The sequence below is a fragment of the Marmota flaviventris genome, chromosome 1 (assembly GCF_047511675.1).
Source record: "Marmota flaviventris isolate mMarFla1 chromosome 1, mMarFla1.hap1, whole genome shotgun sequence".
NCBI classification, from domain to species: Eukaryota; Metazoa; Chordata; class Mammalia; order Rodentia; family Sciuridae; genus Marmota; species Marmota flaviventris.
In genome coordinates, this window is record NC_092498.1 from 132,637,766 (window position 1) to 132,663,211 (window position 25,446).

At 43.1% G+C, this 25,446-nt stretch overlaps 1 pseudogene; it reads right to left on the reverse strand.

Moving 5' to 3' along the window:
• Positions 1-3,685: 3,685 nt before the first annotated feature.
• The window catches only part of LOC139706848 (transmembrane protein 132B-like), a 39,077-nt pseudogene continuing 17,316 nt past the window's right edge, over positions 3,686-25,446 (reverse strand).

Sequence of the window (25,446 nt, forward strand, 5' to 3'; positions counted from 1 at the left end):
AAAGTCATAATGAAACTAACAAGTATTAAGGACTTTAAAATTTTAAAAAACTGAAATACACTTTTTGCATTTTGTGCTCATATGCACAAAAAATTAAATATAAAGTGATCCCTGTATTACATATCTCATTTCAAACTTTCTTTTTTGTTCCATCTCTTTTTGAGATATAAACTGTGAACAGACACACTGAGATCTAGGACAAGATATCTGGGTTCTGTGGCTCAGTCTTCCCATGTTTCAAGGAGAAAGAAGCTTTGAAAGCTGTTAGTGGGTAATAATTACCTAAGTGCTGAAAAGTAATCCTGATGGGGGGTGGGTTTGTACACCTAGCAAAGTTTTTTGGCTCATTTGCTGCCAAATGAGCCAAACATTTTATAAATAAGCAAGAAAGCCTTCTACCTCACAGCCTAGATTTCACAAGCCAGAATTTACAGGGGTCTGAAGGGTCTGATGAGAGACCAGGTGTGGCATGAAACATTTAAGACATGCCAAGTTACTGCCTGAGACACTCATATGCACCCTGAGAACAATGGGTAGTATTTGCCAAAGTGATAAAGATAACACTGGCAGTTTCAAGAAATGCACTTGCAGCCTTAGGTACTTGGCCAAGACACCCACCAGTCCCTCAAATGAACCAGCTACCTCATCTTCTAAGCAGAGGCCCCTGCTGTCCTGTGTCTCATTTGCATCTCTAGAGCTTCCATCTGGATCCTCAGCACCCAGGCTCAAACCCATGCAAAGCTACTGCCCAAATGCATCCACAAAACCAAGTCACTGACCAGGGAAAGCCAGAGGGTGGCCAGTTATTACACTACCAAACACCCACTGCACCTTGCACTTTAGACCTAATTTCAAGGTGCTATGACCCTCAACAGAGACATGAGAAATGAGTCCTCTTTGTAAGATATCTGGAAAGTTTCCCCAGCCTGTTAGGAAAACAAATGGGAAAATTTTTAAATCTCAAAGTCATCTTTGACTTTTAGGGAATATTTCATTTTGGTGTCCATTTATTACGTCATCAAGGATGTTACAATCTCTGGCTGAAAAGAAAAATATATGTACCTATAAATATAGCCAATCATATAGAAGTTGAAATTAGAAAAGGAACATGTAGGTAAAATAATGAAACAATTGAAGAATGTTTAAATGTTTATTTTCATGTTAAAAACGATGAATTACCCTGTGGTTAGAATATACCATTATGCTGGAAAAGTGAAGTCACTTTATTTCTGAAATATTTCCAGGAAAAAAGGAAAGATCCAAAAGTAATGAAGAGTAAAATCAAAATATTCCAGCAAGTTTCATCAACATTGCCAACATGAGCCACGTCCTTTCCAGGCCAGAATTCCTAACTCAATGCATTTCACGATGTCAGGTCCTAATGTTTTTCCCATCATCAGTTGAGATATTTTTGAGTTGGAGGTCTGTACATTTAAAAGCTACAGTTTTGCATGCTTTTATTTTAAAATGTGTTTATTCTGATACACCTCTCAGAGTTTCAGTGTAATGTCTATATTACATACAAAAATATCTGATATCCACATTTCAGCATAGCTTTTCCACCATCCAACCTGTCCCTTTACATACAGGTGATGTACGTCACAGAACACATATGTAATTTTAATTGAGAGGAAGGTTACTAAGTTTATAAACCATCTGAGGTGTCATTTACAGAGACCAGAATGGAGAATTAAGATAGTTTTTAAGATGATTAGAGTAGAAAGCCCAATGGTGCCAGTGGCATGAAGGATTCAGATGAAGCCACCCTCAGTGGACTGAATGGATCTTTGCTGACAAAACTTTTACTATGGTCTCAATTTGCCAATATTAGAAAGATCCCTTTCTAAAAAGCTGATCAATTTACACAAAGGTGGACTTCTTAAAACTTAAAAATCAGCAAGTACATATCTCCAGATATGGCGATGGGACAGAAACACCAATCCATGTTTTCACTGCATTCATGTGCATAAATCGAAACTTTCTGTGTAGATATGGAGGATTATTGTAGGCTGGGAATTTACCCTGGCCAGTGTGTGCAACAGCTAGGAAGGTGATGTTTCTTCTCTTGGTACACAGAGTATTCTGGGGTTTGCGGGATCTTTTTCTTCCTCTTCTTGCTCTCTCAAATGCAGCACACCTATGTTTAAAAGCAGGCTTTTTGGTCTGGCAGCTGCTTCTTGGTCCCTATACTCTGGACTTGAAAGAGGAACACGGGGACCTGGAGACAGTGGCTGCACATCTTCAACTGCTCCAAGCCAAGCAGTCCTCAGCTCACATCTCAAGCTCCCTGCCTGCGACCAATGTCCACAGCCTGCAGGTTCCTCCCTCAGGAGGAGTCTGAGTGTGCCACTCTATGGGGGAAAAGGGGATTTGGCAGCTCTCAACAACCTGGGGCTAGGTTATTCATCAAGCCCCAGGATCTGAATATCTCAACCATGAAAACCCAGAGAATGAAGACAGGTGAAAGCATGGTGACTGGAAACTGGAGTTCAAGGCTTAATAGTTTATGTTGTTCCCGTTTGGGTTTAGGTATCTTGAGGTGCAGTGCTTAATAGCTGTGGCTGACTAGCTGGAAAACAAGGTGATCTAACCCATGGTTTACACTCTGCAGTAAATAGGAGCATAAAATACTTCAATGAAAGGTGTCCACGCCACATCTGAAAACAACTGTGAGTCCCACTAAATGGTCTACGTTTGACTCTTCAGCTTCAAGCACACACAAGTGTACATATGTGTGTGTGTTTGTGAGTGGATATTATATAGTAAAAGGGACCCTTTCCCATGACATTCCATTTGACTTCCTCCATGTTGAACTAACTGAGCTCTAATGTGAAGGAGCACAGGTGACTATATGGGTGCTGATTCATGCTGGGTGAGTCTGTGTTGTCCACCAGAAGCTTCTTCAGGATCATGGTCAGCTTCCAGCTCCATTTAGGCTGATCTGGCACAACCCAATACTCCGTGTTTGCTCTCTGTCCCTGCCCCATGTTCCCACCTCAGGAAAGGCTCCGATTTGTATGTTCCTTAGTGATGCTCCCCACGACAATGGCAATTCCTCCCAAACTATGCCCCCACAAAAGTCTCGATGTGCCAGTGGTTGGGAGGCAGCCTGCTGAGTAAACTCCTCCCCTTCAGTTCATACTCCTCACTTTCAGAAAGGACCTCCATTATTACTTTGATATTGAAGCTCCAAAAGAAGATGGAACTGAAAACGTCTCCTAGAAGGAGCCAGACTTCCTGGATAGCTTGGCTGTGCATCCATCAGGCATAAACTCTCTTCTGTCCTCACAGTTGTTCTGTGCTACCTTCCCACTAAGCCCTCTGAAAGGCCAGTGGCTAACCAGGGAGCTCTTCCTAAAAGGCGCCAGCTGTCCTGCAAACTCCTTTTGCAGTTAAGGCCTAGGTATTCTGCTTCATTCTCCAGTTAAGTTGAAGCTCTCTGCAGTCCCTGGCTTCAGCTCCTAAGCACCATTTTAAATACTTATAAAACCAATCCAATACCAGCCTCTGAGGTCACCACTATACCACCTGCAATTTCAGCCCTGTTTGTGCCATGCAAGAGATATAGGAGAAATTTCTGGCTGCTGCTTCATGGCTAGAAGAGGCTGAGTTGTCAAGTTCCCATCCATGAGAACCTAAAATAAGAGAGCAATTGAATGAAAACAATTCTCTTTTGAATAGCTCAGTTGTCAGCCACTGGGAGTAAGGGTGACTTGCTGCAAGTGCCTCCTACTTTGGGCCTTTCAAATTCCATTTCTTAGGGATGCAAATGGCTCAGTTAACTCATAATGAGACAGATTAGTCCAGTGTCTGCTTTTCCACCTATAGCATCTTAATAAATAAATATGTCGCATTTTGCTAATCTGAAATTCTTGCTTTGAGATGATGATTCATGATGATTCTAAATATTTTTATTATACAAGAATCACTTTTTTCCTCTTAGCACTTTGATTTTTCAATAACTATAGTGTGTTCATAATAGCTGCTTCTTGGGCTCTGGAACAGTCATTTATTTTTGTGAATTCTGGGGGGAACCCATTTCTTTTCCCACAAATGCACACCTGTGAAGATAGTTATTATATGGATAATTTATATGTATAGCTAACTTAAAACTTCATTTAATTTTTTTTCTGGTAAAATGGAAAGTTTAATTGGAAGCTATTTCCTGGGCAATTTCCCTTCAGTGCAGATATAGATGGTTCTACCTTTAGATTCAGTTTGTATGGTACATTGTGTTGACTACAAAGAACCTGCATAATCACTGCTCCCTAGGGGCTTTCTGCCCTCAGCAGTGTTCTCCAGGAGCTCCCCAGGATTCTTAGCAAACAGAGGACAAAAATAAATGTGTGTGTTCACAACTTTCCTCCAAGTTGTTTTAAACTTCACATAAAAAAATGTAAAGAGATGACCCTCCCTCACTGGATATCAACATTTTAAGCAAAACCCCTGTCCCAGTCATACACAAGAAAGTTCAACAGCAAAAGGTAGGAAAAAGAAAGTGAGAATAAGCTTCTTAGATGCTGTCACTAAAGAAAGAAGTGCTCAAAACTTGAAAAACCTGACATCCTGTATGGAGACCCAGGAAATGACGTGACGCGGCAAATCCCAGGAAATAAAACTCATTTATAAATCACACAGATCTCAAAGACTGAAATTTCTTCTCTTCATGTTTCAAAAAAAAATTCCAGAGGTCAAAGGAACATGTGCAGGTGGAAATGTATATAAAATACTGAGCAGCGCTCCTAACAAATAAGGATAGCTACATTCAGTCACTTCTCATGTGTGTCCAAACCCAGGCCACGGGCTGTACCTGCCCACTGTGCTTTAAAAGGTCTAGGAACAGGAAAATCACCATCCAAATCTCTCCTCACTACACACAGCCATTCGCCATGAGATGACTAACAATGTCTGTGGGGTCGGGTTTACTCTATCTGCACTGAGCTGGTACCAGGCTGTAGGCAAAACTGTTGTCTTAGAATTCCTCCAGTCCCTACATGTAGCTGTTTAAGAGGCATTTCCCAACTTAAAAACCCAGCTGACGTAACTCTCCAGGCCTCTGAAACATGCTTAGAAAGGGCTCCCTCCAGACCTCCATGAACTCAGCTTTGTGAAGTCACCCTATTGCTGATCAGACTCACTGCTCCACCGTTCAGAAAACATAAGGCATAAAAGTGAATACAACATAAGAAAGGAGTTTACATCTGGTCCTGCAGTCTTTCCATATAGTCTCTGAAGTCCTGTGAGTCCCCCAGCCCCATGTCCTGGCAGACCCACTTGATGTTGTCATCACTGTCAAACAGGATGGAGTTGGTGTACGGGCCCCCATCCTCGGGGAAGATGGTGGTATAGGAAGTAAACTTGAACCTCTTCCTCTTCGGGCCAGAAGAGTTTACAGGTTCGTTTTTCATCTCTTTCTCATAGACATAGTCAGAAGGTCTGAGGAGATGACTGTGGAAGGGCTTCTGGGAATCTCTGTTCAGCAGGAAGTTCCTCTCCTCCAACTGCAGCCCCCTGTCTATCATGGTCGTGCACTCCTCTGAGGGGAGCGTGATGTCCACTGGGTTCTCCAAAAGCTCCACCTCGTTCCCAAGCCAGACCCAGTCGTGGGAGTGGGGGATGTTGCCCTGCTCGCTCACGGTAAGCCTTTTGTGTCTGTACTTCCAGGCAAATGCCACACAGTTGATCAGGAAGACCAGGATGGCCAGGCAGAAGACGCAGAGCAGGGCATACATGCCGATCTCCAAGTCCGTCAAGCCCCTGGAGGCCACTGTAAGGTCACTAGGGTTACTGGATTCTGGAAACTTCCCCTGGGTGGGGAAGCTGGTGAAGGTATCTGTACCACCACTCTTGAGTAGCTTCTTGTCCTTCCCCTCCCCAGGCAGCGGCAGGGTTGTGCTCCTGTTGGTCCTGTCCTCTGGGCCAGCAGGGCCCCCACGCTGGAGCCACTCCTGGACTGCTCACTCCTGGCTCCCTTCCGGCTCTATGGAGTTGCTCAGGTGATCTTTGTATTCCCGGTTCACGCCCTCAATGTCATTGCTGCCTCCTCAGTGCTCCTCCTCGATGCCTGGTGCAAACCTGACCTTGACGCTTCCTTTACCCACAGCAAGAACACTCTTCCTCTTGGTCTTCTGGCAAGGCTCGCTGATCATCATCTCCAACTTGATCAGGGGCCCTTGTCCTTCGCCCTCTACAACCACAACCGGCCACTGGGACTGCAAGTTTGGCTGGACAGACACCACCATTTCATCCAATGATGAGACAGTTATGGAAAAATCCTTGGGATCATAAATGTCTAAAGGTGTCACGGAGCCATCACTGAACAAAATCCAAGAACTGACTATGGCTTCCTGAGGGAAACGAAATCAAAGCATGATCAGCTCCCTTCAAATTTACAACATAAGCAAGATTTCCTATATAAACGCTTTTAAGTATATGTAGAAAAAAATCTTCCATTTTATAATCTTTAACAGTTCTTGCCATGCCTTGAACTGGCATCAATAATCTGCAGGCGCTCCACTGGTATGAGAAATAAATAATATGCTTTCATGAATGCACTAAAGTGTAAATTAATTTACTGCATGCCATATCAAAGAATTTGACTTTGACCTTTCTAAAAACACTTGGAAAGATCAGGCAATTTATCTGAATCAATTTTAGATGCAACTAATCAGGCTACTGCTAAAGATAATATAGCTTTGAACCTTCTTTATTAGGAAGCCAATGCTGATGAAGCAAAACACACTCTGGTAAATTTCTTGGTAAACGATGGATTATGAAGTTGGACTGCTTGAACCGTCCAGTGCCTCGGTTATCTTTATAAATGATTTGCAACAGCCAGGCACAGTGATGCACACCTGTAATCCTAGCCAACCAGGAGGTTGAGGCAGGAGGATCATGAGTTCAGGGCCAGTCTCAGCAACTTAGCAAGATGCAGTATCAAAAATTACCCATTTGGTTTGGCCAAGGTAAAAAAACATGGCCCTCAGCTCACAGTCCAACAGCAGACTGTGCCTATCACAGGTTATCCTGCTGGAGAACAAATGGCAGAGGAAATGAGCCTCCGTCTCTACACGCTTTCCTAGGCCCAATGTGCTGGGGGAGATGCAGGGACCTGGAGAGGAGCTGACCATGGACCAGGGCACAGGCCTCCAGGCTCTCACCTGCTGTGACATCCTGGGCAGCCACTGTGGAGATGATGACCCTTCGGTCCACCCTGTGAGGCTGCAGGGAGAGGGACAAGCCAGCCACCAGCTGAACGCCCAGCTCCATGATGGTGATGTGGTCATCCAGGACAATCACTGTCTTCTCAGCCAGGATGGAGTCAGAGAGAGGTGAGAGGACCTGGGGAGTAAGTGAGAAAGCGTGGTCTCTGCCCACATGACAATTTCAAGTCCTGGAGCTGGCGGGGCCTCGGGAGACTCTGCAGTGCTCTACAGAGCGCACACAGGAAGACTGCTTACGTAGGTATCCTGCCATTGTCCAATTAAACTTAGCACTTGAAGGAGTTTTATAAAGGTCACCTTAATCTACTTCCTTTCTTGGGATTCATGCCATGATAACAACAGTGTATTTTCTGAGATAAGCTTGTTTTAAGTTAGAGGCAATAACTCAAATTGCCTGCCTTGGTACTCAGCACTCAAAGAGTAGCGCTTTCCCAACAACCAACATTCAGGCTTTGAAAGCAGTGGCCTGTGGTCAACTCTTTTGAAGGAAATGGTGCTCAGTCCTCTTCTCCTGCTCACATCCCTTCCAATGGGCAGGTTAGATGCCTGTCATGGGACAATATGATCACTGTGTGGACCACTGTGGGATAACTGGAAGAACAGTTAAAGTGGGGCAGGGAATAATCATGTCCTAAGGAGCCGTTCCTACCACTTTACCATCTAATGTGCAACCATGGTAGACTGAAACCGGGACAGGAATATGTCAAAGGCACAATTTCTAGAACAGTCCCACTAAATGTTGACCTTAACCTTCAAACACAATGAGAAAGTACTCTACAATCACACTGTTATATGGCATAGCTGGCTCTAAAACAAGGGTCTCCCGAATTATACAGGAACCCTTAACAGCAGAGTGCTTTCCCCAGCTGGTAGCAGAAGAATTCAGACTATAAGTGTGAGAAGGACTGAATCCACCATTACTGATGAGAGAGGGACCATGTGAGAAGGAATGGAGGGGTCCTCTTAGAGGACAGGGCAACACCTGGCTGACAGTAAGGAAACTGTGACCTCAGTGCTATAAGAGAGCTAAGTTCTTCCAAGAAACTGAATGAGATTAAAAGCCAATGAGTTCCCAAAACTCCAAGATTAAGGGCCAAGCCCAGCCAGCACCTGGATCTCAGCCTTAGGAACCCTAAGCATAGAACCAGCCCACCCACCAGGACTGTGTACCCACAGAATATAACTTAATAAACTACTGTTGTCTTGAAATGTTAAATTGGTGGTAATATATTACACAGAAATAGACACGAATATAGAATGTTACATATTTAATTCAACTTTGTCGAAAATTAACTTTGGCAACACCTAAAATAAGACATAATTAACTATGAGCAGTAACATTTTAAATTTGCAAAAATAAAACAAGCTGTGAATTTTTCTTTTTTAATCTTGCCAAAATCAGTTAGAAATTATTTTACTATTAATATGATGAAAATAGAGAGCTTTTAACTATAGATTCTTTGTGATTTATAGCCAAATACATGCTTTAAAAAATCTTTGCCTACTGTTAAAGGTATAATATAGCTAAATGGTTAAATGTCAAGGTTGAGGAGAAATTTGCTTTCAGAGATTCTATCACCTCCTAGTACAGATTAAAAAAAAAAAAAGTGTCATATCGGGAAAAGGGTGACTTACACTGTGTGTTTCATTTAGCTTTCTCTGGTAAAAACATATCAGGCATTTTTCTCAACCCTCTCTAAAATACAAAATGTGTTTAGGTTATTAAAATTGGTGAATACTCTACTGCTTCTCATGATTCTGTTACAGGCAGACTCGGTATCTGCACATTTGCACAATCACCCTCACACATGTGCACACCCCTGCATGGCAGCATTTGCCTGCATCATCAGCAGGTACTGGTGTTGGAGAGGTGGCAAAACATGAACCCCCTGTACCTGAACAGTGGTGATTCCCGGCTTCCGACCAACCAGGGTCCTACCATCCTATAACTGGGCGACTCTGGGCTCCTCCACCTTCATGAACTCTGTCACAAGGTCAGTGATGTCAAACTGCCAGTCTGGGCCCAACATGTAGGTCAGCTGACCCAAGTCAGATGACTCAGTCACAAACTGGGTGAGGACACGCACCAGGGCATGCTGGTACTGCAGGGAGCAGCCTCGCCCCTTCTTCTCCTCGTCCTCCTCGTCTTCACTCTCCCGGGTGGGCCTGAACACAAACAGACAGAACAGAGTAAGCATCTTTGTTGGGAAGGAGTGTCATGTGCCCCTGGTTTAGAGTCCAGGTGACGGCGCCGAGTGAAATAAAAGTGGCTTTTCTCAGGCCAAATCTGTTCATCCATTGATTCACTCAACTTTCAGCAGTTAATTCATTCAATACCTTTTCAGCAGTCACCGTGAGCCACACAGGCTGCTTCACACTTAGAAGGTGGACAGAAAGTGCACCCTGGCTTCCCTGGTCCACTGCCACAGGAGACTCCAGACCAGACAGGCAGAAATGGAGCCTCTGCTCTTTGCTTTCTGGAAACTGGGCATCAAAATACGATTCCCCATGTGGGAATGAAGCAAGACCGTGGCTTCTGAAGCAGAAATGCGAGGTCCTGAGACAGAGGAGCTGTCTGGATTCCTGCTTGCACTCCCTGTTGGGCCTTGAGCCAGGTGCTCTGCTCTCCCATGGGCTCAGGTACCTCATGCTGAAAATGAAAATAAGAATGGCTGCCTGTTCCTCCCCTTTGGGAGTATAAAGATCAAGGACCAAGGACATCAAGGTGTGAAGACACTGGGAAAGCCCCTTAGGAACTGCAAAAATAAACCAGAAGCCAGTGGGCTTGGCCTGCTCTCATTTCCCACTCCTCACTGGCCTGGGCCAGTGGACTCCACAGAAGCAGCTTCCTCCTGCTTAGGCCCTTGGGGTGCCAGAGCACTCTCCCCTGGCACATCCTGCCCTCCCCACAAGTACTGCTCTGGGAGCAAAGCTGCTCGTGTTACTGGTAAAACTTGTGAGTGGATCTCTCCTTTCGCCCATTCTGGCTTTTGCTTTCCTTCACCAAGGCTCTGGCCCTTCCTCCAATCCTGGCACATGCTCTCCATCTATCCACAGCCCACCCTAAGAAATCCTCTGGTTCTGCAATTCCAGAACCTTCCCCTAAAGAAGAACCTCTCCTATGGCCTTGTAGGAGAGGACTTTGATTCATGGCTGTTGCCTAGTCTGTGACCACCAGTGAGGAGGAATACATCAGGGGATGAAATGACAGCAATTCCTATGTACTGTTGTTACACCTACAATGGGCCTAGTCTCCCCACAATGACACCTGACTTTACAACAGCCACACGTTTAACTAATTAATTCCTCACAAAACCTGAAGACTGAAGTTGGACTGCTATCCTGATCATGTGGATAAGAAAGGGTCCACATAACTGATCATGTGCAGAGGCAGGGCCAAGCCCAATCTGGTTGTCCCTGTGTGCATCCTCACTGGTTCTACAACTAACCTCATCTTCACTGTGGTTATGACAAAAGGCTCACAGTGGTTAACACGTGTGTTACAGTTTAGATCTGAGGCATTCCCAAAAGCTCATGTACGGAACGATGAAAGAATGTTCAGAGGTCAAAAAATCAGATTATGAGACCTGTGACCTATTAATCCACTGATATGTATTAACTGGTGGTAACTGTAGGCAGTGGGGGGTAGTTGTAGGAGGCAGGTCACTGGGAGGCGGCTTTAGGGGTTTATATTTTGTCCCTGCTGAGTGTGGTACTCTCTCTGCTTCCTGGTTACCACGTCCTGAGCTGCTTTCTTCCTCCCTGCCCTTCTGACATGATGGTCTGACTCACCTGTGGCCCAGAGCTATGGAGTCAGCTGACCATGGACTGAACCTCTGATACCATGAGCTGAAATAAACTTGTCATTCTCTATGTTCTTCTTGTCAGGTCTTCTGATCCCAGTGACGCAAACTGACTAAAACACGTGACAACTGCTAACTAGCAGGCTTGAATCCAGTTCCATTTCATTTCTGAAATATGTATTATTCACAATAGGTCAATCTGCCTCCTTGAACCAGCACTGTGACCAGCAATTCCAGTTTCCTGAAGGAAGAAGTAAAGATCTTTATGGGTAAGAGAGATGCCTTCAGAGGGAAAGGGACACAGCATTAAAAACATTGTGACATACTGAAAAGTCATTCCCATTCTATTTTTGAGTCCATCAGAATACATCACCAGTACTGTTTCTGTTCAGTGCTACAAAGTCTTTAAATGTTGTCCTGATACTTAACAAAGACACACAGAGAGACAGCATCTACTCAGAAATTTAAAACATTGTTTTATTTGTATTAATTTTTTGATACAATTTATTTTATAAGAAATGATACTAGCTGTCTTTTTTGTGCTAGTGATGAGAAGTTCCCCTTAATTAAGTGGATAAAACTGAAAGAAGTACATTATAGAGTATATTTTACACTTCATTAAAAGGTGGCAGTATGATAAAAGTTGTCAGTAAATATGTGAACTTTTAGAAGTTTTGAGTTATTGAAACAAAACAGTTCTGTTAGGTTAAGATAAACTGTATTCTATTAGTTCTTTTAACTTTTAATTTTGAAATAATCACAAATTCACTGAAAGAAAAAAAAAAAGTATGGAGAGATACCATACACTCATTACCCAGTACTGCAAAGTGACTATCTTTGTAATGAGAGGACAATACCAAAACCAAGCAATTGGCCTTGGCACACACAGAGCTCATTCAGATTTCACCAACTTTAGAGTCAATTGTACCTGTATGCATGCATGGGTGTGCAATTTAACCTCCATGCATAACTTATTTTGGCCTGGTAACAAAGTTTGACCACTTGGAAGGTAGGCACCTTAATTCCATTTAGGTTCCTTGGCCTCCCTGCTTTCACAAACAATTGTTTTAAAGACTTCCTCTATGTGCTTTAAGCACCACATTGATGAGGTCCTAAGTTTTTGTTTCAACCAAATATGATTGTCAAATATAATTTAAGAAATTCATGAATTCAGGAAGACTTCTATCCTATTTAATTTTCACTGATTCTGTCATTCTTTTTTTACTTTTCAAAGTTCCAAATCTTTTTCAGTTATCATTTTCTTTTTCTTTGGAGAAGCTCCGCCAGCCATTCTTTGAGGGTAGGTCTCCTGGAAATAAATTCTATCTCTCTTCATGTAAGAATGTCTTTATTTCCCCTTCATTCTTGAAGAATACTTTTTCCAGATATAGATTCAGGACTGACAGTTCTTTTCTTTCACCATTGGAAAAATGTGCCACGTCTTTCTGGCCTCCTTGGTCTCAGGTGAGAAATTCATCCTCATTTAAATTAGTGTAATATCTGGATGTTTTTAAGATTCTTCCTTTGTCTTCTAAGTTTCACAAGCTTAATTATGATTTGCCTTGGCATGGATTTCTTTGGATTTGTCACTTTTGTGATTTCCCAACTTTTCAAATCCATAAGCTGTGTCTTTTGTCAAATTTGGGAAGTTTTCAGCCACTATTTCTTCAAATACTGTTTCATCCCTATACCCTTTCCTGTCTCCTCAGATTCTAATTACAGAACTTTAGATCTTTTGTCATTGTTCACAAGTCCCTGAAGCTCTGTTTGCTTGTTCTCTCTTACTCATATTGAGTAAATTCTTTTGTCTGCCCTCCACTGACTTGATCCTCTAACAGCCCCACTGACAGTTACTCTCTTTTTTAGTCCTATGATTTACATCTTCTTCTTTATGATGAGTACATGTGCTTGCTGAGATTTTCTAATTTTTTTGTTTTGTTTTGTTTTGGGGCTATTTGTAATTCCTCACTGAGAGCTTTGTTTTTTTTTTTTTCTCCCTGCTTGGTATAACAAGTGATTTTCATTTGTCTTTTGCACATTCTGAATATTATGACAGAAAACCCTGGATCCCACTAAAACCTGTTTTAGTAACTTTGTTCTGTTTTAGTGCACAAGTGCTGATGGGCTTTTCTGGGCTTTGGCTCTAATGACAACTTGGGCTTGGAACCCAGGTGATCTGTTTCGGACACCATGGGGTGCCCACTCCTTCCCTGCTAGTTTTGCCCAAAAGGCAGAATGCACAGCCCTGGAAGAGGTGGAGGGTGGGCCAAAATCAAGAAGCTACACAGGCAGTCAGCTCTGGGCCTGTCCTTCGGGTCTCAGGGAAGAGTCTTGTGTCCCATCCTCGGCCTCTGCTGAAGGGCCCATTTTTCCAACAGGGAGTCTCTTGCTTTTCCCATAGCTGGCCATCTAGTGATGCTAAAAACTTCAACATCCTCAGGTCCTGTTCCTTTTTAACAGTCCTGCCTCCATTTACCTCTCCTCTTGCATTTTACCATACATAGCAAGAAGACTCCAAGGTGCACACCCATCACATCCTCAGCCACAACCAGCCTCACTTGCTTTCCACATACCAGCAGTAGCCAGCTCTGCTGAGCACTCTGTGGCCTCCTAGCAAGGCCTTCCTCAATTCCCTCCAGGCCCTCAGTGGCAGCATTCTGAAGTCTAGATTTCTACCAGCCCTGCAGTTGTCTGTGCAGTGAGTGATTTCCCCAGGATGCTCCTCTCACATTCTGAGCGCCATCACCACCTTCCCTGTTGCCACTCCGGCCAATCTTGGCCTTTCCTCTCCTGTTTCTGGCCTTGGCCCTGATGAGCAGATGTGAGGGAAGGGCCCACCTCTAGGATCTGTCTGGTTATTTGGATCCTTTTGTTGAAGGACTGGGGCCCCCATTTTCTGACTGGTGTGCATCCTCAGGCTACTCCCAGCTCCTAAATACTGTCACCCTCTCTCCTTGAAATGTGGCTCAGTCCATCTTCAAAGCTAGCAACACCCTGTCCAAATGTTCACACCTTCAAATCCCTCCCACTTCCACTATGCTATTGGCTATGGAGAATGTTCTGCTCTCAAATGGCTTATCTGATGGGTCTGGCCCACCAGGGTACTCTCCATTGATCAGTTGTTTGAAGCTATTTCTGTGAAGTCCCCTCACCACCCTATCAGATCAGTGTTTGGTGATGGGAATCTTGGAGAGCAAGCAGTTCATCTTTAGAATTCTGTCTACGGGAGTATGCATCACATCACTGAATTCTTGGGACAACTTTTCAGTAATATTATTCTCAATTCAGATAAAGAAACTGAGGAATGGACAGGTGAAGTCACAAGTTCACAGAGCTTTAAGTGGGAAAACCAGGGTTTAAAACTCAGACAGCCTCACTCCAGAGCTCACAGTCTTAATCCCTGTATTGTGTCCAAGAGAAATAACCAACATCCATGAGCAGGGAGACTAAGGAAGAGGAACACAAGAATGAACGGGAGTGAGATGGGGATGGAAAACAGCTGAGCCAATGCCAGGCCCCATGCTAGGCACACCTATCATCTAACTGAATCCTCACAACTACTCTAGAAGGTGTTAATACTAAAATGTGAGTGAGTCCCAAGTCAGACTCATCTGAACCCCAAGTACAGACCACTGTAACCCACTGTGGTATGGTCCTCACCTTCTGTTGGAGGCCACCGGGATCCTCCAACCCTTGATCTGGCTCAGCTCTGTGTCTGAGATCTCAATCTGCAAGGGGAGTCGGGGTGCCCAGACAGTGACTTCCACCAGGGAGATGAAGTGCTGATGGGTGAAGTTCACTATCTTGTCCACTTTACTCTTCATTTCCTTCCCATTCACAAAAATGGAGTCACAGTTGTTGGAAACCTTTGGGGAAGAGAGAGAACCATGAGATGCACCAGAAAGAAAAGCACAAGCAAAACCTAACAACAGCAAAGCACGTGAACAGTGACAGCTCTGATTTATTAAGACACCAGGATGACCGCAAGAACATGACTCCCATAAAAGGGTAATTTGTAGGCACTAATTAGTGACAAATACTGACAAACAGACTCCAGAAAAACCATTTTGTTACAAAACTCTGACAAGTAAACCCGTAAACATAATTTAATGGAGTTACACAACCTCTGTTGCTTTTGCGATGTGTTTTTTCTTTATCTTATCTTTTTTCATGAACTCAAACCACCACCAATCAAACCTCAGATACAATTTGTTTCACTCTGGTACCATATTAGAAGATGACAAAAGGGTTTTGTTACATAAAAACATACTTAACTCAAGCCATAAAGAAGATGTTCTGAAAAACCAAGAGAGCTTTGTATTAGATTAAAATCCTGGTAAATCCATGAGGCAAAGCACTCATGAAATGTGCTACAAACACAGATGCAATAATTTTTGCCCCATTAAACTATAATTTTGCAGAATAGTGGTAAGGATGTAGCATTTTAGCATGGTCTTTTGACTCAGTGTTTGGAGGCTCCCCCTTTAATTGATCCACTCACAGATTCAGAATTAGACAATTTAAGGCTCCATTTCAATTCACTTCTTCAGGATAAGCAAATAAAATGTTGCTGCCTTGCTCTCCTGGCCCATCAGGAAAATGTATAGATGAGGGAAGGGGAAGGAGTAGGCATCACATCATGAAGAGGAGACAGAAAATAAACCATCAATTCACAACAGAATCACAAAACTGCAAAGGGGCCAGAATCTCATTTTACAGATGAAGAAACTGAGGCTACAACATAACTGGCCAGAGGTCTGACAACTTTTTTTAACTTAACAAAATAAGTTTATTATCTTGAAGTTCCAGAAGTCAAAAGTCCAAAAATCAATCTTGGTTAAAATTAGCAGAGCTGGGTCTGGGGATGTGGCTCAAGTGGTAGCACACTTGCCTAGCATGCATGAGCCACTGGTTTTGATTCTCAGTACCACATAATAAAAATAAATAAAGATATTGTGTTCACCTAAAAAAAACTAAAAGAAAATTTAGCAGAGCTGTTTTCTTAAAACAGACTGGGCGCTGGCAAGGCTCACAACTCAACCAGTGATGGCATCACACAGCCAGTCTGAGAAGCCACCAACTAGAACCTGATACTTCCTTTCCTCCTCTCTTCACCTTGATCTGGAGCTGCAGCTCAGACCTCCGCTCCAGGCCTCAGACCCAGGAGCCCAACTGCCTGCTAAGCATCATCAGGTGATTGGCTCAAGAGTGACATCAGAAATACTAACTTCCACACCCAGGCAAAACCTCCAAGTTATTTGAGACAAATTACCACCCTCCCCTGCAAAATGGTACTAATATAAATGTGCTCCCTGAGGAGGAAGAGGAAGCCTCCAACCAGCCACCAATCACATTTCTGGATGTGGTAGTTCACTATAGATTCAAACCAAATTCTCACCCTTCATCCCAGTCACAGAGAAAGAACCTTGTCATTTACACTTCACAACATCAGCATCATCTTAGGGAATATATATGTGTATTTCACTTAGGCCACTAACTAGAAGATCAGCTGAAATCACAGTGACCCTGACTGAGTAACCCTGGTCCACAAAGCAATGCAGAGATAGCCAGAGAGCAACTGGGTCATTTTGGAGTCCCCTTCTGCCCTGTCAGAATGGAGTAGTCCAAAGTCCCCTTGTCTCCAGGATCTGCTCTTCTGAGCAGCAAATCTGCCCTGGCATCACAGTGGGTTATTTGTGGAGTACTTTGTGTTGATGATGTTGTTGCTCATGTGGCTATTCTTATTGAGTATTTTAAGTTCCTGTATATTTCACATAGTAACTTTCTGTCACATTAATCGTTCGCAAAAATTTTCCCCCATTCTGCAGGCTGTCTCTTTCCTCTATGGCAAGTTTGCTGCATAGAAGCTTCTCAGTTTGACTAATCCTATTTGTCTATTTTTACTTTTATTCCCTGTATTTTGGGGGTCTTATGAAAAATGTCATTGCCTATACTAATGTCACAAGATGTTTACTCTGGTTCCTTCTAGTGGTTCCATAGTTTCAGATCTTACATTTGAGTTTCTTACCCATTCTGTTCTCATTGTCATTTTTTGTTGTTGTTTGTGTTATGGGGGATGAAACCAGGGCCTCCCACATGCCAGGCAAGTGCTTTACCACTGAGCTACAACCCCAGTCCTCAAGTTTATTTTCATACCAAGAAAGAGAGGTCAAATTTAAATCTCCTCCTAGTGAATATCCAGTTTTTCCAGCACTGTTTATTGAAGACATTCTCCTTTCTCCAACATATGTTTTTGGCACCTTTGTTGAGAATCATTTGCCTGTAAGTACATAGGGTTATTTCTGAATCTAGTCTGTTCCACTGGTCTGCATGTCTATTTTTAAAGGGATAAATTCAAATGGCCAACAAATTCATGGGAAAAAATCCCTCAACTTAATTAGTCATCAGAGCCATAAGAATCAAAAAATACTATCTCACCAAAGTTAGAGTGGTCATCACCAAAAAGTAAACAAAAAACAAATGATGGCAAGGATGTGAGTGAGAGGAAACTCTCATACATTATTGATGGGAATGCAAACTAATACAGTCATATGGAGAACAGATGGAGGCACTAAAAGTAGATCTACTATATAATCCACTTCTGGGTATACCTCCAAAGGAAATGATATCAGCATATAAAAGAGACACCTGCCACCCACATTCATGGATGCACTGTTCACAGTAGCTGATATGGAATCAACCCAGATGCCATCAGTGGATGAAAGGATAAAGAAGCTGTGCTATATACACACAGTTGAATATAATGGAATATTATTCAGCCACAAAAGAATGATATTTCATCATTTACAGCAAAGAGAGTGGAATTAGAGGGTATTACATTAAGAGAAATAAGTCAAACTCCATGTTTTTATACATGTATGTTTTTAAAAGTTAATCTAAATGTTTAACAGTGATTACTAGAGGCTGAGAAGTTTTGAGAGGTAGGTAGTAGGAGATTGGATAATGTGTCCCCAAAGAGTTAGATAGCAGTAATAAGTTCTGGCGCTCTACAAAAAAGTTGGGGGACAAGTCTTTGCAATGACCTATTATGTTTTATGTCTAACCAGAGAGAAAAGCTCAAAGGCCCCAATTATAAGGTAGTGAGAAGAAAATGGAAATATTAATTGTCCTGATTTGATCAGTACCCACTGTATACATGTATTGAAATATCATTGTGGCCCATAAACATGTACAATTTTGTGTTCATTTAAAGTTTGAAATGTTTGAGATGAAAATGTAAACTATCCTGATTTGAACATTATGTTCTCTGTGTAAGCATAAATTATCACACAGTGCCCATGAATTTACAGAATTAAAATAATACTGTTTTTAAAAGATGATATAGGCGACAACCAAAAATACAAGCAACAATAAATGTTGGAAAGAATGCAGGGAAAAAGGCACACTCATACATTCCTGATGGGGCTGCAAATTGGTGCAACCTCTACAGAAAGCAGTATGGAGATTCTTCAGAAAACTTAGAATGGAACCACCATTTGACCCAGCTATCCCACTCTTTTGTTTATACCCAAAGGACTTAAAATCAGCATACTACAGTGATGCAGTCACATCAATGTTTATAACAGCACAGTTCATAATAGCTAAACTATGGAACCAACCTAGGTATCCTTCAACAGATTAACAGATAAAGAAAGTAGGGCATGGAAACATAACGGAATATTACTCAGTTTAAAAAATAATAAAAGTATGGCCTTTGCTGGTAAATGGATGGAACTGGAGAATATCATGCTAAGAAAAATAAGCCAATACCAAAAAATCAAAGGTTGAATGTTTTCTCTGATATTCGGATGCTAATTCACAATAAGGGGGTGGGGGCTAGGGAAGAATGGAGGTACCTGGATTAGTACAGAGGGGAGTGAAGAGGGGAGAGGGTGTAGGGGCAAGAAGAATAGTTGAATGAATCAAACATTATAACCCTATGTGCATATATGATTACATGACTATATAACTCTACATCATGTACAACCAGAAGAATGAAAAGATATAAACCATTTATGTATGATGTGTTCTACTATCATGTATAACTAATTAGAACAAATTTTAAAAATTTCTTTAAAAGATGATAGTAGACAGTGGTAGCTAACAAGTCTCTCAGCCCCATAATTACAGTTTGAGCTGAAAAGGGCATTTCTTTGATTCTTCAAATTTTAGGAAAAAAGAATACTTTCCCATTTTCTCTGCTTTACTTTTATAAAGGGGAGAAAATAAAGAGCAAAAAATATCAGCTATTTTGGGGGGCATGAAAGAAGAACTTAAATCTGCATTATTCTGCCCAGGAAAGGGAACAATCAGAATATGATTTCTATTTAGAGCAGAAAAATGGAATGGAGGGTCACGCTCTTACTTTAAAATCCCATGATGCTGACTCAAAGTTAAACCTGGCTGCCATCCATTTAGATACTTAGGAATGGTAACAGAAGTCCTATTATAAAGCAAACCCTCTTCCCATGGGAGCACTACACTGGGGCAAGTGGAGGTTCAAGAAGAACCATTCCTCTGGAGCAAAAGAATGTAATCTGCCCATGCCTTGCAGACCAACTCCATTGGTTCCCTGCCAATCAGAAGGCTGCAGTGCACATATTAGGAGGTTCCCTTCTACCCTCACCTTCTCCCAGATGCAAGTAGTTGTCACCGATTGCTGGGACTTTCCCAATCCTACCTTTTAGACTACAGACCTCAACTCTCCTACATTTATGAAAAATTCTGGTTCTTCTTTGTCAACTGCTTCCCACCCACAACTAATTCCACTTTGGATCACTCTGAACCACATCTCACTGCGAGGAACACTTCATCTTTGGAAACCATGAGAGTTTTTTTTTTTTTTTTTCTGTCTTTAGAACTGAAATCATAATGTAGTGATTCTGCATCCTTTCAGAGCATGTGCAGATTTAACCCTGCCTTGTATTTCCGGAATCGATGTACAACTGAAATGGACAAAATAATTATTTAAAAATGTAAAAGTGAAAGAATTTAGCATTTCTGTATGTTATTATCATTTTTCTCTCCAAGGATATAAATACCCTTTAAAAATGTATGTTCTCCATCCTTGTGTGATTCAACTAAAACAGCTCATTTAATATGGCTTATTATATTGAGTGCTAACATCTGAATATGTGAAAACATACAGGGGCCATATCAGATATACGAAAAACAGAGTTCCCCACTCCACGGATTCACCAATTTACAGCTGGCCCTGTTACTTATGGGTTCTGTATCTGTAAATTCACGCTTTCTAAAAATTATTTGTAACCCCAAAAGCAACATTCAGAGGACTTTTGTGGTGACTGGTGGAAACATAGACTGCACTGAAAACTCTTGAGTCACCTGTCCCACGCACACACCCCCAGCTGAGTGCTCCCTGTCACTTTACCACAGCTTCCAACAGGACCACCGCCTGGGGGGCAACTCGCCTTTGCCCAGGGCATCATTGCCGGCCCTTCCTGCCGCTCCACACAACAAGCCCCACCGTTACTCCCTGAGGGGTCCGGATGCTCACTTCACCTGTCCAGAATCCAGGCACGAAAATGCTGCCATATGTTAAGTTTCGTGAGGGGGTCGGGGCAGACCACACGCGCAGCGCTGCCCAGGGGCTGAGGCCGCACGGAGGCAGCTGATCCCCTGAGGCGTAGGGCCGCTTCCCCACTCACAGGCAGCGATCTCGCCCATGTCCTTCCACCGCTTTTCCCCATGTGGACCCTGTCCGCAGACCTGGGGGTCACATAGGCAGGACCCCACCGGCCACTCACCACACAGCAGCCCTCGGCCCTCACCTCCTAGATTCTAACACCACTATGGCTTCCTTTCTCTTCAGGAGACCACGGCGCTCCGCCCACCTCGGCCTCTCTGCCTCTCCACTGATTGGCTAGGAAGAGGCACGTGGTACGACCCTGGCCAATGCCCAGTGAGAAGCCCGCTAGGGATTCTGGGAAAGGGCTCCTTCACCAGACACTCGGAAGTGATGCATCCTTCCACCGGATGTTGTCTCATGGAAATGCAGGAAGATTGCCCCAGGCTCCAAGAACCTCCAGGGAACTGTCCAGGGCCTGGCGCTGTGAGCTGGGAAGGATGGAAGGAACCCAGGTGCTGCCTGGGCCCTGACCCGGAGAGGCTGCTGGACCGGCTCTGCCGGAAGGGCTGACTTGGAGACCTGCACCGTTGTGAAGACCATGTTCATGGTCACCACTAAGATCATGCCAAAGACCCCAGCTCAAGGGCCACTGCTCAGAGGGCCTCCCTTTAGGCTTGTCCACTCCAAACTTCCTGTACCCTTCTGGTGTCCCTCTCCATCTATGTTACTCGACATTCCTCTAATTTGCTGTGCGTGCCCCTGAGTACACACTACATGATTTCCTTACGCTTGGTATTGTTGCATGATTTACATTATGTAGATTGCACCAGATTGCTCTGTTATGCTACATCATTTCCTTCTCAGTAGCTATTCTTGGAATGCTCCTGGTTCATTCTTATCCCTGGACTCCACCTGAAGGTAATCTGCCTGTGGACGTGGACCTGTCTCCTCTTCACTCCTCTGGCACAGTGCAGGGCGCTTAGAAAGCATTCAATAAGTAGATGCTGAATGTGTGACCAGGTCACAACCGGTTCTTCTGGGACCTGTTCCTCCCAGGCATCACCAAAAGCAGTGTGTGTCTTGGTGAAAGGGAAACAGGGGCACTTAAACGAGGTCTTATGCTGATGGCATAAAGAAAAATGAAAGTAATTTCAAAGGTCATTAGAGAAAGCACAGTGGGAAGACACAAAGTAGGTAAGAAAACACAAAGCTGTTACGTGTATGACCTTGGAGTCCCAGGGGTCAATTTGGCCTTTTTACTAGGAATTGAGATCCCTATATATGAAATTACACAGAGTACATGTGTACTGGGGCAGACGAATTTTAGGAGATAAATGATGAGATATTTATGATGAGATAAAAATCAGAGTCCGATTTCCATCATTTTTCTAAATGATACCTTCAAGGCTGTCTGAGCCCCAAGAGGAACATTGAAAACCAAATGCTATCAATCCTAATATAAGAAGAACTGAGGACAGGATTGGAAACAGACAACTTGTGTCACATTAATCTATAAGCATGTGTAAAATGGCTTGTAAATGTTATCTTAGGAAACTTGCCTTTAGAGGTTAATATTTTTACTGTCAAATTACACTTTTGCAACTACATTAGTCATGAATAAAAGAGACCAAAGGGGACTCTCCAGATATAAAGATATCTCCTTGGGGATCTTGTAAGACATAATTTCCTTCATTTTCTGTTTAGGAAACCAGCAGGAATTTCATCTGCATTACCAGTCCTCTGTGTTTGCCAAATTGTAGACCCATTGGTTAGAGATGGGAGACTGTGCATTAAACCTCTTCCTTACGACACCTCCCCCAACCCAAGAACTGTGCCACTAAGTTAGAAGGAAAGAACACTACAGAATCAGGTAGTATGTTGCTCACAAAATTCACAGAATATATTGAAATTTTATATCAAAACAGACAAAAAGAAAAACCTAGTCAATTGAAATCTGAACCAAACTCTTTGTATATACTACTATTTAGCAAAGTATACTCTAAGATACAATAGATCCCAAACTATTTAATTTACCTTGAATTTTTGCCAAAAAATAAAAAGGAATAATAGTAGCTATCATGCATTTTATATTACATAACAATTATTTTCAAAGATTTACTTAGAATCATACCAGTTATACTCTCCAAATATTCTGTATATGAAGTGTTTTGTCCCTATGTTACAGATGGGAAAACTGAGGCCCAGGTTAGGCTGCTTCTCCAGTGATCACAACTTGCAGATGCAGAGTGTGGGTTCACACTGTGGTCTGTGTCAGAGGCCTCCTAGGTACAGTGTGTTGCTGCCTTGCTGTACCCCACACAAGGAAAATGTGGCCTTGGCTCCAGAGGACCATAGGGTGATAAGAAAAGGCAAGACCTAAATGCACACATGGGGACCTTTAACCAACCTTGCTGAGATATAATTTATAATTAATATGGTGCATATGTTTAAAGGATACAGTCCTATTAATTTGATGCTGTATATACCTATGAACCCACCCTCCACTCAGAATATTCCTGTAGCCCTGAATGCCTCTTTTCCATCCATCACTCCCTGAGTTCCTGGCTCTGTGTAACTGCTGATGAGCTTTCTGCACTGTAGAATCACATGTGCACTCTGTGCTTAGGAGATGCCCAGGTCTTGCTGGCTGTATTCGGTCCATCCAAACAACAAGAAGGGGCTGCTGCTCACCTTAATTTGAGGTGCCCATGACATCTCCTGCCCAAAGAGACTCTCTGTCCCTCATCCCCCACCACTGGACCACCTCTATAGAGGATAAAAAAGGAAGAAACAAAAAAGCTATCCAAATTGCATTCAGCAAAGCTTAATTCTACCTTTTTAAACAAGCACTACCAAAATGGTGCCCCTTATCAAGACTATGCCAACAACCAAGGCGCAAGATTAGGATTTGGTGCAAAGTTTAGCATGTACTTGTCTATGGGATGTCTTAATTTAAGCACTTTATTCCTTCACAGGGAATGTTTAAAATAAAATATACTGCCAATATAGGTTTATATGAGAGCCCCGTACTTCACATGCATCCCACCGTGCCTGGAAAGACAGTGTCCACCTGCTGAGCCCAGCAGCACATGGTGCTGCTAGCATCCTGCACAGTTGTGAGCAGGGCCCTGGGCCTCTGGGGAGCATCTCTGCAGCATAAATGCCACGTCCCACATGCACAGATGCTGGGGCCGTGAGCTTAAGGGTGGGTATATAGATCAGCCACATAAAAGACAAATATTTTGCAGGATTCTAAATCATAGTCTCAGAAAGAGAGGAATATTGAAGGATAGAATTATTTGTGTTTTTCAAACTTGTTTTGAAACTACTTTTGTGGGGGAGGTATTGAAGATTTAACTCAGGAGTGCTCAACCACTGAGCCACCTCCCCAGCTCGTTTTTTTTTTATTTTTTGAGATGGGTCTTGCCAAGTTGCCAAGGCTACCCTTGAACTTGTGGTCCTCCTGCTTCTGCCTCCCAAGCCACTGGGATTACAGGTGTGTGCCAGGACAACTAACTGAAAATTTTTTTGTTTTTGTTTTTTTTTTTTAAGAAACTTTTGCAAAAAGAATAGTGTGAACTGTGAACTTGTAAAAATCAGAAGCTAAGAATTTTCATCTCTGAGATTTTAGGAAAAGGGGAAAAGTAGCCTCATACCATCTACTCCAGGTCATAGGAAGGCCTACGCTAGACACCTGGAAGGGCCAAGAGAAGTCTGGACACCCACATTCACACTCACAGTGAAGATTTCTGGGGAGATCCAGGAAAACAGACCCCAACCAGGGTCAGAGAGGAAAGCCTGGTGCTCAGGCAGGCCGTGATGGCCCAGTCAGTCATCAGAATCCACCCCTTAATTGACTCTGAGTCCTTTCTGGCATGGGAAGTGCTGGTTGAATCCTGGCTATAATCCTGGTTCAGGCTGGTCTTGAGAAGGAGCCCCTGGGGTGAAACTACAGGGATTCTTACTGTAAATGACTTGCATGCCTCCTACACATCCCTCAAGACACAACTCCAACACCACCTGCTCCACGAAGTCACTATGGCCTGTCAGCCCTCACTCTCCTGTCCCCATTTCACTTTGCACACACGTTTAAAGGAACATTTCTAAATCGTGACCATTGAGGCTAAGGGTCAGGCCCAAACCATCTATGCAGCTGTAGCACCAGGCAGCACAGTGTGTGTTTGTAAAGTAACAAGATTAACGGAGACTTGCTGGGAGCCATTAGCCAAGTAGGTATGACAATTTCCTTGCCAGCGTACCCCATGTTGCTGACATGTTGCAGTGACATTGAATGTAGGTGACCTTGCTCAAGGACCAAGGCAGATTAGGGTGTTCCCGGTTTTAAGATAATCGTGTTTAGGGCGTTCCCAGTTTAGGTTCCAGGTTTAAGGTTTAAGATTATTCCTGCTGGGAATAGGGCGTATCCTGCTGCCTGAGTTCCCCTTGAGTTCTCACGGGATTCAGACAGTATATTTTGGAGATAGAAGCCCAGTGGAGGTGAATTTGGGCAGAGAACGTGGATTTGGGCAGAGAACGTGGATTTCCCCAGAACGTGATTGTAGAAGGCTGGTGTGAGTTCGGGAATAAAGAGTTGCTGTTTGAATCTACAAGCTGTGTGGTGGCTCGTGATTGTGTGCCCAGCCAGACTGTGGCATTTGTGCCCAGCCAGACTGTGGCAGAGACTTAAGTTGCTGTGAGGTTTGAGCCAATGGCTTCTCAGGCCAAGTCTCCCAAAGTTTGGTTGTCTGTGTGGTGTGGTCACCCACTCAGCCACGTCTCCACATCATAAACAACTTGATTTCCCACTGGGAAAAACAGCCAGTGAGGCTTT